General features: G+C 32.3%; 2 protein-coding genes across 2 annotated transcripts in view; one reads left to right on the plus strand and one right to left on the minus strand.

Annotated features, from left to right (window-relative positions):
- Positions 1–2,234, minus strand: part of LOC128922222 (circadian clock-controlled protein daywake-like) — a 205,704-nt gene extending 203,470 nt beyond the window's left edge. Inside the window, exon 1 of the mRNA XM_054232024.1 lies at positions 2,181–2,234. The gene's annotated coding sequence lies outside the window, so the exon portion shown is untranslated. The remainder of the gene's footprint in view (positions 1–2,180) is intronic.
- The window catches only part of LOC105219828 (kelch-like protein 17), a 79,340-nt gene that overhangs the window by 44,351 nt on the left and 18,480 nt on the right, over positions 1–16,509 (plus strand). The window lies entirely within an intron of this gene.

The raw sequence follows: 16,509 nt of genomic DNA on the forward strand, positions 1-16,509 counted from the left end.
TCAAATATTTCGAATAAGAAAATATATTTTTCGGAATGACCTTTCAAAAGATGTTTTCTGAATATACAGAGGTAGTCAAAATTATTTACACATCGGACGTTTTTTTCCAAGTTTCACACAAAAAGCTTTCGCTTGTTGTTGTTGTTGTCGCAGGGTAACAAAATGCTATGTTGTTGTAAACCTTGATCTATTCCCGAGAGAATGAAGTCGGTTTTGCTAAAATAGCTGGAAATATGGCGGAGAAATAAGCAAATGAACTGAAGACTCGGAGTAGTCAAGTAGTATTTACACATTTTTTTTGCGTCAAAAGTATTTACACACAACATGAAATGGATTATCCTGTTCTTATTTAATGATAATTTTTTTAGTTTTAATGTTTAGTCTAAGTTACTATTCTAAGGCGATAAATTCATAATTGGTTACATTACCATTGGCATCAATACCAGCCTGTTTTATGGTCCGAATTGATTAAACACAATTGTACGCTAAGTTAACAGTTAATTTAGACCAAATGTCGCTAATTTCGGTTATTATATCAATTGTCCTGTGATATTTAACGAAAGACCAAACATTTTGACTAAAGTTTTGGTCAGGGATGTGCGGAGGTCAACTTGATATGCTTCATTTAAAACTTTTGAAAGTAAAGATCCTTCATGAAATGGAGCATTATCCTGTTGTAAAATGCAGTCAATAGTTGGAAAAGGCCGACGGACCACTACAATGGCATGGTCATGTGAATTCTGATATATCCGGATGATTTAGGGTCACTAAATTAGTACCAAATCTCCAAAACAGAAGTAAGGAAAATTTCCCAAAGAATCAAAAAAATTCAAAAATCATCACTCCCGACTCTATTTAGCGTCTAAATTGATTATTCTTCTTCTCACGTGGTAAATGCATAAAGCGTTTACTAAAGAAGCCCTGGAACAAAAAATCAGCCTTATCTGTCCACGACAGGCTTTAGGATGCATTTTAAGGCAAATGAGAGGCATATCGCTTTTTTGGTTTCGGAAGTGGTCAACTTTATACACAACGTATGTATATATATATATATATATATTTTAAAATATCCTTAGCAGTGTAGCATCATTGGCTGTTCATGCAATATGCTGATTCGATGATGCTGCAATATTAAGAGGACTAATTGTGGGATTTTGTATGGCAGTTCCTACTAATCTTCTGCATTCTCTTTGAGTTATCACAGGTTTCCGCCCAATTATCTTTAAATTGTCCTTGCAATACTTCGTTTCCTTGTTTTTAATAACATTATAAACAGTATTCCATCAAATTTTATAAATTTTAACTAACTCCGAAGCCTAAACCCGAGTCTTAAACTTAGTAACAGTCTCCAATCTAGTTATAACCGATAATTCCTTTGTTTTCGATATTTTATTTACCAATTTTTATATTTTAAGGCTGAGTTAGGTTGTTAAGAATGCAATAGAATCAAATTACTACTTTTTCTCAAACCAAATCCAAGGATAAAGGCTAAATCGCCGTGTGTAAATACTTTTGACGCAAAAAAAAATGTGTGTAAATACTTTTGACTACTGCGAGTTTTCAGTTCATTTGCTTATTTCTCCGCCATATTTCTAGCTATTCTTGCCAAACCGACTTCATTCACTCGGCAATAGATCAACGTTTACAAAAACATAGAATTTTGTAACCCTGCGACAACAACAACAACAAGCGAAAGCTTTTTGTGTGAAACTTGGAAAAAACGTCCGATGTGTAAATAATTTTGACTACCTCTGTATATGCTGGAGTGTTCTTACCTCGATTAAATGTATCTCAACTTCACTACTGAAAATTGTACTATCCAGTTAGAGTAGTAGATATACAGCCTCTTCGAAAAAATGCTCGTATAATTCCAATGAGAGTGAAATCAAAATGTCGAAGTATGAGATTTTTACTAAAAACATTCGCCGATATAAAACTAACGCGGTTTCAATTCCATATTGAGAGTAAATCTAGGGTTACGTAAGTATACCCCCAAAATAAATATTTTTGTCTGTAATTGTAATTAGTTTCAAGTATCATTGGTATGATATCTAACATATTTTTTGAATCCCGAAATTTCTTCTAAATCTCGAAAAGTTTTCATAATTAAGTAAATATAAAATAAAAATATGTCACTGTTATTCAGTAATCACAGGAATAAAAATATAAACTGTACTTACTCTAACCCGAAAATGAAGTTCAGCAGTTGATAATAATTTGAATATGGAGACAAGCTTTTATCTGAAATAAAGAAAGAAATGTATATTTAAACTTATTTGGCAACAATAAGAGCACTAAAATATAAAAGCAATCCAGGAAAATAACCCGGAATTAGTACCAAAAAATATCGAATTCAATTGGAATGTTCATATCATATACCTACACATAATTTTAATAACAACCTTATTAAATTCTCGGGAATTAATGACTAAAACTCGGATTATAAACCAAATATTAGGATTCTTATTTAACTTAAAAAAAAAAAAAATCAAAAACTCTCTATGCATCAATTTGTTAAATTCCCACTCTACCACCTATTCTTCTCATTTCAGCTACTCATACGGAAGTGCATTTAAAAAGTTAATTTTCTCGACTTTCGCTATAAAGATTAAAGTTTTGCGATTGATTCACCATTCTATTTGATATGACTACTGGGACGTGTACAGCGCCGTGAGCTGGCAATGCGAAGTTCAAAAATCAACGCTCGGTGACAGCCGCTACACCAATACGACAATTCGCCCCACGTAGACTTTGTCGCTGCGCTAGTATGACTCCTTCCACAAAAAGAGTGACACAATTACATGTTCGAAATTTAAGCATCAAACGCTGACGAAATGTGACTATAATGAAAATTTAATTGCAAAATTAAATGAGATGAGTTTAAACTTTGTCAACCAAGTGCCGTGCCGTACGCTTGAGGCAACACCCTACGACTTTTGCTACAACTTTCAAGGAAGCACACTTGATAAGAGAGCGGGTGAGAGATTACGTTACGTTGTGCGTGTTCAATTTCGCGAAACGTGACAACGTTGCACTGGATCAAAGCACTAACAATAATAACAATAATATGCATACTTTCTTTATTGTTGTGAAAGGTAAATACCCAGGCGAAAGTTGACAGTTTCCTGACAGCTGACAGTGAAAGTTAAACTGCGGCAGCTGCCACAATTGTCAAGGCAGCTGACGCTCTCGATGCGATGCTCGATGCTCTTTACTGTTACAACTACCACTGTCACTTCGGAGGCGGTTGAGGATGTGGCAATGTGAGGTGACATTGGTGTGGTTGCAATCTTTGCTGCTGTCATCTGCTCATTTAATTTTGGTTTAAGTATTGGAAATATTGAATGTATTCATATTTTACTATTTTGCATTAGATTACAGTGTTTAAAAATTAAGTATATTTACCTGAAATAAATTTCAAATGTATGACGAAAGTTGTTGTATACTTATAATAGATGAAATAAAATATTCGGAAATTTAATTTTCGCATATAAAAATGTTAAAATCTAAAAATATGGCAAAATGTATTTTAATTTCTAATGGATTGAAGTCATAAAATTTATTGAAAATCTCGAATTTCTATTCAATTATTTTTGTTCGAAAACAAATTTTCGAAATTCTATGAGAAAAATGAATTTTAATTTTTCAGAGCTTAGGGGACTTAAGAGAATTGAAGAAATATAAATTCTAATTCAATTTGTTCGACCAATTTTCGAAACTCAAACCATAAAACTCCCTGTTAGGTTATAATTATAGTGTTTAAAAGCTTAATGAAGTGACATATCATATTTTCAAAAGCTTATAATGAAGATCTAGAATTGCTCGCCATAGAAGAAAAATATGAAAAAGTATTACAATCTCGAAAATTGATACAATTATTAAGCTTACAGTTAGTTAACAGTGTATAAGGCCAACACCCAAATTAACAAAAAAAATATCGGATAGTGTCCCTATGAGGGTCCATCTTGTGACATGTTGGAGGAACTGTGATATATAATTAGTCGAATTTCATCTTACAGAGGATATTTTATCGCTTGAAGACAGTTTTTATTGACGGCGAATTCCTTAATAAAAACTTGACGGAGACACTTGCACCCAGTTCCTGGAATCTTAACCGTTGGTTCACATATGCGGTCTTTAAGATCTCATTTTCTCAACTAATAATTTGTATGGCCATTCAACCATTGCAGTGTAGTTAATTGGCCTCATTAACCGTGAAGACTCATAAATTCTTCATCTTTCTACACCAATCTCGAAATTTGGACACAAGTGTCAACTTCGTTTTCTAGTATTCTACAATCCTGATTCACAGCACTTAACTGCACATTTTCTTTGTCATTTGCATTTCTCATTTCATTTTGTCCTTAACTCTAATTGCATCATGGACTTGAACTTTGAAATACCACAGCAATTACTTATGTAAATCCTTTCGGTGGCAGTTGCCAAGGACAATAATATGTAATGTAAGTGTGTAGATCTTTTGGCTAGCGGTAACTATTGTTTGTCTATAAATATGTATTTTCGCATTGTTAGTGGGTTACCTAAACCTTCAAAGCCAAAGAGACTTAACATTTTTGGGAATATTTGAAGCATTAGTAAGACAGAGAATGAGAGACAGAGAGAGATAGCAATATTACGAAAAATTTGAGAGAAAAAGTATTATTGATAGTGTGGAAAAGTGAGAGAGAGATAGAAAAGTTTGCGTTAACTTTGAAAAGGACTTTGACTGTTTCTTAAGTACATTGTGCATTAACAAAGCACTCTGATTTAGGTACATTTACGGTTAGTTTAAAAAAAAATCACACTTTTATTCTTCAGCTGTGCCAGTACCGTTCCCTAAAATTACAGGTATTAATCTATAAAAGTAAAGTGATTTTCGACCGATTTAATATAAGACCTGAAGAATGATCTTCTAAACTCATATTCAGATGGAAACAACACTTAGATCAACCATCAATTAAGAATCTCTTTTTTAAACGACTGGGCTTTCTCACTAACAAATCGAGATTCTCTGGTTGAAAAGTAGGCAAAGCTTTCCGGAAAGCCATGTGCTTTTTGCTTTCGTTTACACATACAGTTTTCGCAATTTATTTGCAATTATTTTTATGTAAAAATACACGCATAATGATTTGGAAACTTAAAAGCTTTCATAAGCTTATAAAGCTTCATAAGCTCAAATATTGTATAAAACATTATTAAACATATTTGAAAAAGCTTTCATATCCAAATGACGAGCTTTAATAGATTTAATATTAATAGTAAGTTTGTATAGTTTTGAAAGTTTAGAGGGCAAACAAAATGATTAGAGCTTTTTAGATACATTGATACAAGCTAATAGAATAAAGAGTTATATTTATGTTATAATCAATTTAAGAGTAAATAATTTACGTAACTTTATGCAGTAAAACCGATCTTAATATTTCTTAAATATAAAGATTTAAATAAAAGTTGTAGGTATTGAATTTGGTATGGAAGCTTTTTAAAGCTGTTTAACTAAACACTAAACACTTTACAACAAATCTAGAAGCTTTATTTTGCTTGTGAAAGCTAGCTAATTATACAATCTGAAGCTCTTTAAATCGATATTAAAATCTCAGCTTCCATCATATTTTATTCGTCGAAAAGGTTTTCTCATACGAATTTGCCCGAAACATATACTGAACCAATTTGCATAATTTTTGCTTAAATGAATTTATAATTATATCCTCTTTAAGACATATTCACCAAGAAATGACTAATTACCTTAAATAATTTTATTTTATCAAATAATAATTACACACTCCTAGGAACGCAACAGTTAAGCGAAGCCTTCGCAAAAGTTTACTTATGAATTTAAGCGTCAAGGAAACGCCGCGAAATTTGCAAACATACGAAAGAGCAAAAGCTTCGCTTAAGTTCCGTTCAGTCCTGCGGTGGATGGTGAGTATAAACCAAAGGAAAAGTGGTAAGTTAACCTGACAGCTGTCGCTTATGCCAGCTAATTAGCGTGGTGGCCACCGCAAACATCAACAGCACCTGGCAGCGCTGCTATCACAGTTAATCCGCGACGAAATTTCGTGTTGAACTGATTAAATTTGAATTTAATTGGCACAGAAATTGGCGGTAATTGTTAAATGACAGGAATGAAGGAACTGAAAGTGATAAATTGCATAGTGATGGGAAGACAGTCTAAATGATTTGAATTTGAATTAAGAACGGTTATAAGAGGTAAGTTAAATTATAATGAAAATAATGATATAAGAAAAAGTATGTATTGCAAGTTAAATTGTTGTAATGCTTAAAGCTTTCAAGGATCTTTCGATGAATTTTTGGTGTCAGAATTCGCAGTGTTGTTAAAAGAAATGTATTGTGTAAGAAAAAATATGTACTGATGAGCTTAATATCAACTCTTTTAAACGTAGTTGACTGTTAAATGAGCTTTCAAAATCTTAAAATCTCTTAAAAGCACAACTTTTATAGCTCCATTTTCAATTTAGTATTAGGAAATACTTTTGATATACCGAAGTAATATGAGTGAATCGAAAGCTTTTAAAACCCTCACAGCATTCTAAGCGTTTCTATCGTACAGATTGTGAATCCATATTTTATTGATTACAGATTTTATAAAAAAATAATTCAATAATACAGTACGGTTTCAAACACAAACGAAGCCGATTTTATGAGCTTTCATGATTTCGAAAGCTTTAATGCTAAATAGCTAAATAATTAAAGGCCAGACTAAATAATATTTACTAATAATAACTGCACAATAACCGAAATGGTTTTCGATTCCTTAGAGCTTTGACAGCTTTTCCGTCACACAGGTTTATTTGTATTATAATAAAATAGATATTTAAACATTAATTACAATATACAAATAGGACTAAAAAGTACAAATTTTAAGCGAAGCTAAAGCTAAGTCAATTTAAAGAGCTTTGATAATTTCGAAAACTTTCAAGATAAATATTAAAATACTAATAATAGTTAAAACTTCAAATTAACTGAAAAAGAAAGTTTTGGATCTCCTAGAGCTTTCACATCGTCTTTATAAACTTGTGTTATAAAGAAATGAGCGCCAGAACTTTCTGTAAAAGTTTGAGAATATAATGTTGTGTTAGATTTTTGTAACACTCACAGATTTCGATCTGGGCTCCCAAATATATTTACTTCAATCTGTGAAATACAAAAATATGCAGTCAGCATAACAGATAACGTTTTCAGTTCGTCTGGAACTGAAAGCTTTTGAATATAACGTGAAGATATCTTGGTCAGGGGAGAATTTTTAAACAGTCTAATATATACATATATAATCCAATGACTGCAGAGAAACGGATTCGAGTAGATTCAATAAGAACCTCAATGAACATTCGGACACGAAATACTCTTTCTTCGAAAAAAGACCGACATAAGTAGTAAGTACTAAAAATTACTAAATATGAAAATAAAATAAAAAATATATCTTTTACTTTTTCGTATATTTTCTTAAATAAATTAAAATCTTTTTAACAATTATCATTATAAAATGCACACTCCTTATTCGATTATACCATAAAGCGGCCAGTTGTAGTTGTTACAACGCATTTGCAGGCAATTCTCGTATATCTCCAAATTATCACTGGCCAGTTGTAGTACCTCAAAACCGCGTCCACAATCGAGCGCCTTATGTAGCTGTAACTTAGTGCGTTGTGTAAAATTCGCCTTGCACTTAGAGCAGATGTGCACACGATCATCCTCATCGGTGCGTAGAAAGCGACATACGTTCGAGATCTCCAAGAGTTGTTGCTGAGCGCCATCTACACTCTGCAACATTATATAATGGGCGCCACATCTTCTGAGTGCTGCACGCGTCACACTCATACGTACGACCGGCCATGCACCAGCGGTGATGAAAGGTGCGCGTGTTGCCCTCAATGCTGAAGGTGTAGTTGGAGCGGAAATAGGGCATTGTAAGTAGACAGCGAAGTGATCTTGATATGGTGTGACAAAAGGTTGTGTTGTTGTACTGTTAGAACTCGCGGTTTGTTGTCTATAGTATACTTTAGTGTAGACTAAAGGAAGTGTTCTGATGCCTCCGCTTTTATACTATCGCGTACCGAAGTCAAGAAAGAGACAGATAGTTAAAGGTCGCGATGATTAGGTAAGTAGGTAATCTCTTTGCAAAACAAAAAAGGTCTGCTGAGAATTCTTTTGTATTTCTAAGTAAGTTAATATGGGAAAAGCAAAAGTAGTTAAGTAAATATATTTTGCAAAAGTAGCGATTTGTAACTTCAAAAATCAAAATATTGCACAAACACACAGAAATTAACGATACAGGGATATTAACGTTATGTTCTTCTATTTTTTATTATCATCTTTCATACCATGTAAGCACCTCATCGATTTTTGTGAGATAACTAATAAATAAACACGTTTTCATCAGAGCTTTCATCAAATTTAACTGATAAAGATTATATTATAGTCAAGTTTATAATTTTGCGGTGGAACCACGCCCAAAGCTTTACTCATACTTATTCTTTACAGGATAGATAAATTATAATAAAAAAATATAATTTGGGGAAAACGGTGTAAGTTGAATCGAATTGAATTTTTAAATATTTATGTGAGCTTTCACTTCGATAAACATTGTCATAATGTTTAAAATTTTGCAGTGGAAACATACAGAGGTAGTCAAAATTATTTACACATCGGACGCTTTTCTACAAGTTTCACACAAAAAGCTATTGCTTGTTGTTGTTGTGGTCGCAGGGTTACAAAATGCTATGTTGTTGTAAACCTTGATCTGTTCCTGAGCGAATGATGTCAGTTTGGCTAGAATTGCTAGAACTATGGCGTAGAAATACGCAAATGAACTGAAGGCTCGCTGTAGTCAAAAGTATTTACACACGGCGATTTAGCCTTTATCCTTGGATTTGGTTTAAACAAGAGTAGTAATTGGATTCTTTTGCATTCATAACAACCTAACTCGGCCTTAAAATATAAAAATTGGTAAATAAAATGTCGAAAACAAAGGAATTATCGATTATAACTAGATTGAAGACTGTTACTAAGTTTAAGACTGGTGTTTCGGCTTCGGAGTTAGTAAAAATTTATAAAATTTTAAGGAATACTGTTTAAAATTTTATTAAAAAGGACTAACTAGGCAGAAACCTGTGATAATTCCAAGATAATATAGAATATTAGTAGGAACTGTCATACAAAATCCCACAATTAGTCCTTAGTGATGCTACACTGCTCAGGACCTTAAATAAAGTTAATATAAATGCACACGTTGTGCATAAAGTGGTCAATATTTCCGAAACCAAAAAAGCGATTTTCCTCACATTTGGCTTAAATTACATTCTAAAGCATGTAGTTTGCAAATAAATTATTAATTATTATTATTAATTATTAGTTCCAGGACTTCTTTAGTAAACCCTTTATCCATTTACCACGTGAGAAGAAGAATAATGCACTTTAGACGCTAAATAGTGTCGTGAGTGGCATTATGATGTTTTGGGGAAATTTTTCTTACTTAAATTTAAATGTTAACTTAGCGCACAATTGGATTGAATCAACTCGGACCATAAAGCAGGCTGTTATTGATGCCAATGGTAATGTAACCAATTATGAATCTATCGTCTTAGAATGGGAATTTATACTGAACATTAAAATTTGATAATTATCATTAAAACACAACAGGATAATCCATTTCAAGTTGTGTGTAAATACTTTTGACTACTGCAAGTCTTCAGTTCATTTGAGTATATCTCCGCCATATTTCTAGCTATTCTTGCCAAACTGACTTCATTCGCTCAAGAATAGATCAGGGCTTACAACAACATAGCATTTTGTTACCCTGCGACAACAACAAGCGAAAGCTTTTTATGTGAAACTTGTAAAAAAACGTCCGATGTGTAAATAATTTTGAGTACCTCTGTATATTGTTACTGAAATCGATTTTAATGCATTCTTATTATTATTTTTGATGGCAAGCGGTATATTTTGTCCAGAGCTTTCATTCCATAACGAGTCAGGCTTTCGTTAATCATAATTAGATTTTCATATAATATCAATAGCTTATCCAATTAATGAAAGCGTTATGAAAGTTCTAAAGACTTGGCTATGTTTGGAAAACGCGTATTTAGTTACTATATCATGTAAAAGTTTAGTAATGTATATATCAATAAAACTGTCACCAATTTAGCAGAGCTTTCATGCGTTTGAAAGAGCTTTCACTAATTTATCAGAGTTTTCACTCGTTCGAAAAAGCTTTCATCCAACACCACAAGAGCAACATAAAAATTCAAGGTCTTTATGAGGTCATAGCTGTAAAAGCCAAACCCTTTGTAAAATTTACGCCTTGGTTATTGTTCAGCAATGCAATATTCTAACATTTGACGCGAATTAAGCAGTTTCTTAAATAAGGCAACTTAAGCAGCTACGTACAATTATCGTAAATTCCACGAAGCCAAATTTCGGCAACCACAATTATTTCACCAAAATAACCGCAAATACATAAAGTGATTATTACACTGCGCTTATACATATATAATATTACGTTTATGGTCATTTTAATTGCAAATTGCAATCAGCCACGTAGATTTGCCTAAAGCTATAACGGGTTAAAAGCATAGAAGATAATAATATGACAGAGATAGGCAAGAGGCTTCAATGCTAAATTGGGTATATATATACATGTATTTATATTTATATACGAATACTTCAGTTTGAAATGATTTTGCGTTTGGCCATCTAATTGTTATTGTTATGTAAGTGTTAATTTATATAATTAAATTTATGTGTCACTTGTATTGTGTGCGCTTTTATTTTTATTATGATTTTCATGGACTTCAATTCATGCATTTTCATTAAGACTTTAATTTAATTTTTGTTCAGTTATTCGGTTTGCGTGTGAATTAATAATGACAGAGCACTTAAAAGGCTTTAATTTAATTGATTATTTCTCATTTATAATTTTAATCAAAATTTAATGCATCAATTGTTAGGCTCTCTCAAAAAAACTGATTGTATTTCAATGAATTCTTTAGAAACTGACCAAAACAGTAATCTAGTAAATGAAATGCATTAAATATAAAATTTTATGCTAAGATAATAAAGATTTTAGCTTAATGAATATCAGAGTACAACAACGAAAAATAGTAGATATATTCATAATTACTTATATGGTACATAGACACTCGCATATGAATATACATCCATAATTCACCTTCAAATCAGCTCTATTTATGTATTTATTTTGCCGCAAAAATCTGTTTATTTATTTGTCTCAATTATTATGTGCACACTCATACATACAATAGCTTCAAAATTATTTTCAACTGTGTTTCTATGTTTTCTACACTCATTTACATGTCAATCTAAGTGATATGAGCATCTAGTAATTTATAGAAATGCACTAAAGCAATTTATTTGAATAGCATGACAGCACTTAAGAAAATCAAATAATACAAAAATACAAAATATCAGTGCACAAATACATACATACATATGTATGTTTGTAGATGTAAATACGCATGTATAATATACATATATGCACAAATGCAAAGTAAGTTCTATCAATGAGCCGCTCAGCTTGTTAATGCGCACACACTACAGTGGCGGATTCAAATAAGAGCATACCTATACTACTATTTTAAAGAGGAAAGATTTGTATGTATGTTTGTATTGAATTAACTCAAAAACTACTGTGTCGATTTCTACATTCATCCTGAGTGACATACGCTATATTTATCGCTAGAATATCAAATTTCTGGAAATAGTTCCCAGGTAGCCCCAGGCTTAATATTAGGTATGTGGGAGCTAGAGGAAATTATGACCCGATTTCACTCATTTTTGGCGCGGAGACATATTACATATATTATTAAGGTAAGGTATTTTTAGATGGACGTGTACCAAATTTCATCAAGATATCTCAATTTTTAATCAAGTTACAGCTTGCACAGACGGACGGACAGACAGACATCCGGATTTGAACTCCGCTCGTCACCCTGATCACTTTGGTATCAATAACTTTTGTTGACCCGATTCTCTCTCTCAGTATTACAATATCCTATATGTACCTTGATTTTTACAAATTCTACCAAACCCATTTTAGTTAGCCATTCTAATACCTAAGACAGACATATGGTTTCCATACTATTACATGTACTACAATAAAAGCTCTAGAAACCATGAACCAGCATAGTGACACACATGTAGTATATTGTACTATATTTACATTCATCAGCTGATACAAATAAATTCAAGCAAAATGTAATTATGAATAACAGGCAGGAAAATTGATCCAGACTTAGTTAAAAATCTTAAAATATTATTGCCCAATATAATTATTACATATTACATATTATTACATACATATTACATATTTTTCACATATTTTTTTCAAATTTTGTTTTTTGATTTCAATTTATTTTGAATTTAATTTATTTTCTGTATGTCAAAATGTCAGAAAACATATGATTGTGGCAGAAGAGCTTAAAGCTTTCGGTGTGTTCAATGCAATCCATTTCACAACACCACAAAATTTCAATTTCATATGGTTTCTATTGTAGTACGGAACACCATTTGCTTTCAAACAAAATTCGGAAAACCGGTGATACACATATGGTTTCTGAAGCATACTACAATGTATACTACATGTCTGTCTCAGGTATAATATTCGAAGGTCTATAACTATGTTTATTATAAGAATGGAAAGATGTATAATTCTAATTTTATTCATCTCCCACAAATTATAACCTAAAAATTAAATTATTTAATATATGTTACTTGAAGATTTTTTTAAGCTTTGATTTTTTTACGCACGCCAGTGTTTAGTTTCTATGTACAACAATTCTATAAACATGCTTATCTCTGTATAGGGGACAGTGAACATATACATACATAAATTAACACAAAAGGTTTTAAGAGCATTTACAATATCTAAATTCAAAGCTATTTGTTTGCTTTAAAACGAGTTTATCAAATATTTTTATATAAAAAATCACTATAATCGCTTAACGCGGTTCCTACGCCAAATATATATATAAATCACTACATCTTTATCGCTTATAGAAAAAGGTTCTAAAAAATTTGAATTCAGTATTGGACCGCGACTGAACGTCAAAAAGAGGAAGCGGAAAGTATGATAAAAAAACAGCTGCTCGCTTCTGAGTAAGTGGAACTAAACCGTAATACCCGCTCTTTTGACATTTCTCTTCAGTAAGGTTTGCAATTTCATCATGGAAAGATATACGAACCACTGAGTTGAAATTATTAAAATTTTCTACCAAAATTCGGAGTCCGCGTCCTCAATTTTAAGAGCATTACGTCCAATTTAATATAATGCTCATTTCTAGCCGAATGGCCTTCAATAAGCAAAATATGCGTTGTTGATCAGGCAAATATCCTCACTTACTGCGCGAGTCACCATTGCATAGCGAAAAACATGCGGTTTGGTGTGGTTTATGGGCCGTAGTTCCTCCGTTATGATCAAGACCGGCATGTTATTATGAATGGGAATCGCTACCGCTCAATGACAACCGAATATCAATCACCCCGAATTGGGTGATATGGACTTGGACAAAATGTGGTTCCAACAGGATAGCGCCAGAAGCCACACAGAGAATGTCACAATCGATTTATTGAAAACTAAGTTTGGTGAACGGCCGTGCGATTTGACACCGTTAGACTATTTCCTGTGGGGCCATGCAAAAGAAATTAAGTTCCATACATAATGGCATCGAATATACTTTAAGGAATAAAGAATTCCATTGCTATCCCAACCAATTTTTGTTTTATTTAGTTTTATTTGTAGCGCTCTTATTGGATAACTCTTTATGTAGGTTAGAGATTAAATGAATCATTGGTAATGAAAAGAAAGGAAATATATGGATCAGGTTTGCTTGCTAAGATTTCATTGTAATTTCCCCACTTCCTTTTAGTAATAAAGAATGATTCTTTTTGAAATTGCTGATGAAGTGGTAACAGTGGTACCTTTGTGAGTATGAACATTTTATTGGTTGTGCTTTCAGTATTAAATATTTAATCTAATATTTTTATATTTTAAACAAAATTGAATCTGATAATTAAACCTATATTTTTAACTTAACTATCATATTATCTATTTCAAAACATTTTTTTGTTTGAAAAAACAAAAAAAAAAATAATGAAAAAACATAAGTTTTTATAATTAAAAAAAAATTATAAAAATTTATTTTAATTACATTTCTTTAAATAAAATAATATTCAAAATCCTAATTTTTACTTTTGAAAATTAAGTTGTTTTTTGTGTTTGTCTTCTTCTTATATTTTTTAACACATTTTACTCTCAAATATGCTGCGTTCACAAAATATATAAATTATCGGGCTAATATGTTGTAAAATTTGAAACCATGACAGCTTTTTAGGTATTTACAGGCCATTGTTATTTATAAGACAATAAAAAACACACACATACATACAATACATACATACACACCGACAATCCATCATTCTCTCAAATTTGTTAAACGTCTGCTCGACATACTTTCGACTTTGCCGCCAATATTGAAATCAAACATTTTTGGAGCCCAGCAATTGTGTGCGGCTGTCAACTGTCAGTTGCACCGAATCACTAATATGCGCATACTACAGGCGTTATAAACAATCGTTAGATGAGTCGTATACACACAGTCAGTCGGTGGTCGGTTGGTTCGATGGTAGCTTCTTATTATTGCATGACTGTTGTAAATATTTGCAAAACTCGCAATTGTTGTTGTTTTGACGCGCAAACACACGCATACTGAACATTTATGTAAAGTTAAAACAGAAAAAATTTAATCTTCTTGTCACATTTCGATATGCGATCGCTCAAAGGCGCAATACCGACGCCCAAAAATATACAACACTAAACAAAAGGCGCACTCGAACGCAATCAAAAAGGAAAAGGATTTACTTAGCCGGCAGATGGAAGCAGGCGCAAAAGCTTTCGAATTGACTATGGAGCGCACGTCAGTCAATTACCCGCTTTTATATGCCTGTGCTCACATTTGTGGGGGTGTGTGTGTACCGACGCATGTTGTTTGAAGCCTGGATATTTTTCATTTAATATTTTTATTGAAATAATCTTTGTAGAATGTCAAGCCGTAAGCATATATATTGCCATATTAGGTCTACAACTTTGCTTCCGCCGCTTTCCAATAGATGTCTCTAGGGTCAAGCACTGGTCGATTAAATCGTTTTTTTTTTATATCGATCTTGGACATGTGTGTCAACATTAACTCAACAAAATAGTTGTATAGATCTGTTTGCATCCCAGACTTATTCTCAACTGAAAATGTCACTTTTTGAGCCGAATTCTCGATATTTGCAGGAAATTTTGCTTTTCTTTTTTAATTCCAAGAAAAGAGTGAGCCTCATCGAATGATTTCGGATACGTACGATGATGCTGTCTTAAGTAAAAAAAGCCTTAAATTTACAAAAAACGGCGGAAGCAAAGTTGTAGACCTAATAACTTGTTGAAGTTAGAATAAATATTTTCGAAAGAGACTAGACTTGCAAAATTTTGTAATACTGCAATAGTTTGTATTATATTTAAAAAATAAATAAATAATATCATTAATGTACTAAGAAAATATGAAAACATATATCAGAAATATATTTAGCAATAAATTAAAGTGCAGAACACCACAAAATGCCTCAAAATTTATGTTAAAAAAATAAAAATAAAATATTGAAAAACAATAAATAAATTTTTTTTATACCAATATATTAACACCACCAAAGAGACCATCATCAACCACAAGAAAAGTGCAAAACGCCAGAGAGCTTTTGAAAAGCTCCAATGAGATACAAAAGAATTTTCTTATTACTTTTTTGCTCAACGCTGGCTTATCGCTCGTATCAAGAATAAGGCGAGATTACTGCGAAATTTATTGATTCACTTCAGACGTGAAAGACAGCGGAAGACAGCGGCAATTCGAGGGAAGAAATAAAGTGTAGTAAACATAATAATTGTTATAAGAAAATCAATTATTGTAATGCATGGCCACACACAAATCACTTTCAATGGCAATTGCCTATTAAGCTTTGCCACGAAAATTTTCACAATAATTTAGTTGCTTAGTCAGTTAGTCGTACAAGATTACGAACAGTATACATAGAGGCTTTTGTGCTTAATTTTTAGAGTATCTAGATGACAATATTAGGAGGAGTTTATTACAGAGAAAATAGTCATTAAACATTACAGACCACTCTCGCAATTTAACAGATAAATCTCTTTTTAGCTTGCCACATTTACTCCAGCGATTCTCTTAAAACCAAGGATCAAGTGTGGAGAATACGGTGGACAGGGTCCACAGCCGAATTCGATCAAATTTGAGGTTTGGCAACAGAGGAGTGAACCGGTTTATTTTTATGGTAGAAAAGCGCTTTATTATTCTGTCACTGTCAACAGATAAGAGCTCTGTGACCGTTTTGTCAAGGTAGTCATCGCAGTTCACGCCTACTGAACCCCAGAATATGATCGGCTTTCCAGGCGATAAAAAAGTTTCAGTTTTCCGTTCTCCACTG

Source organism: Zeugodacus cucurbitae, chromosome 5, assembly GCF_028554725.1.
Source record: "Zeugodacus cucurbitae isolate PBARC_wt_2022May chromosome 5, idZeuCucr1.2, whole genome shotgun sequence".
Lineage (NCBI taxonomy): Eukaryota > Metazoa > Arthropoda > Insecta > Diptera > Tephritidae > Zeugodacus > Zeugodacus cucurbitae.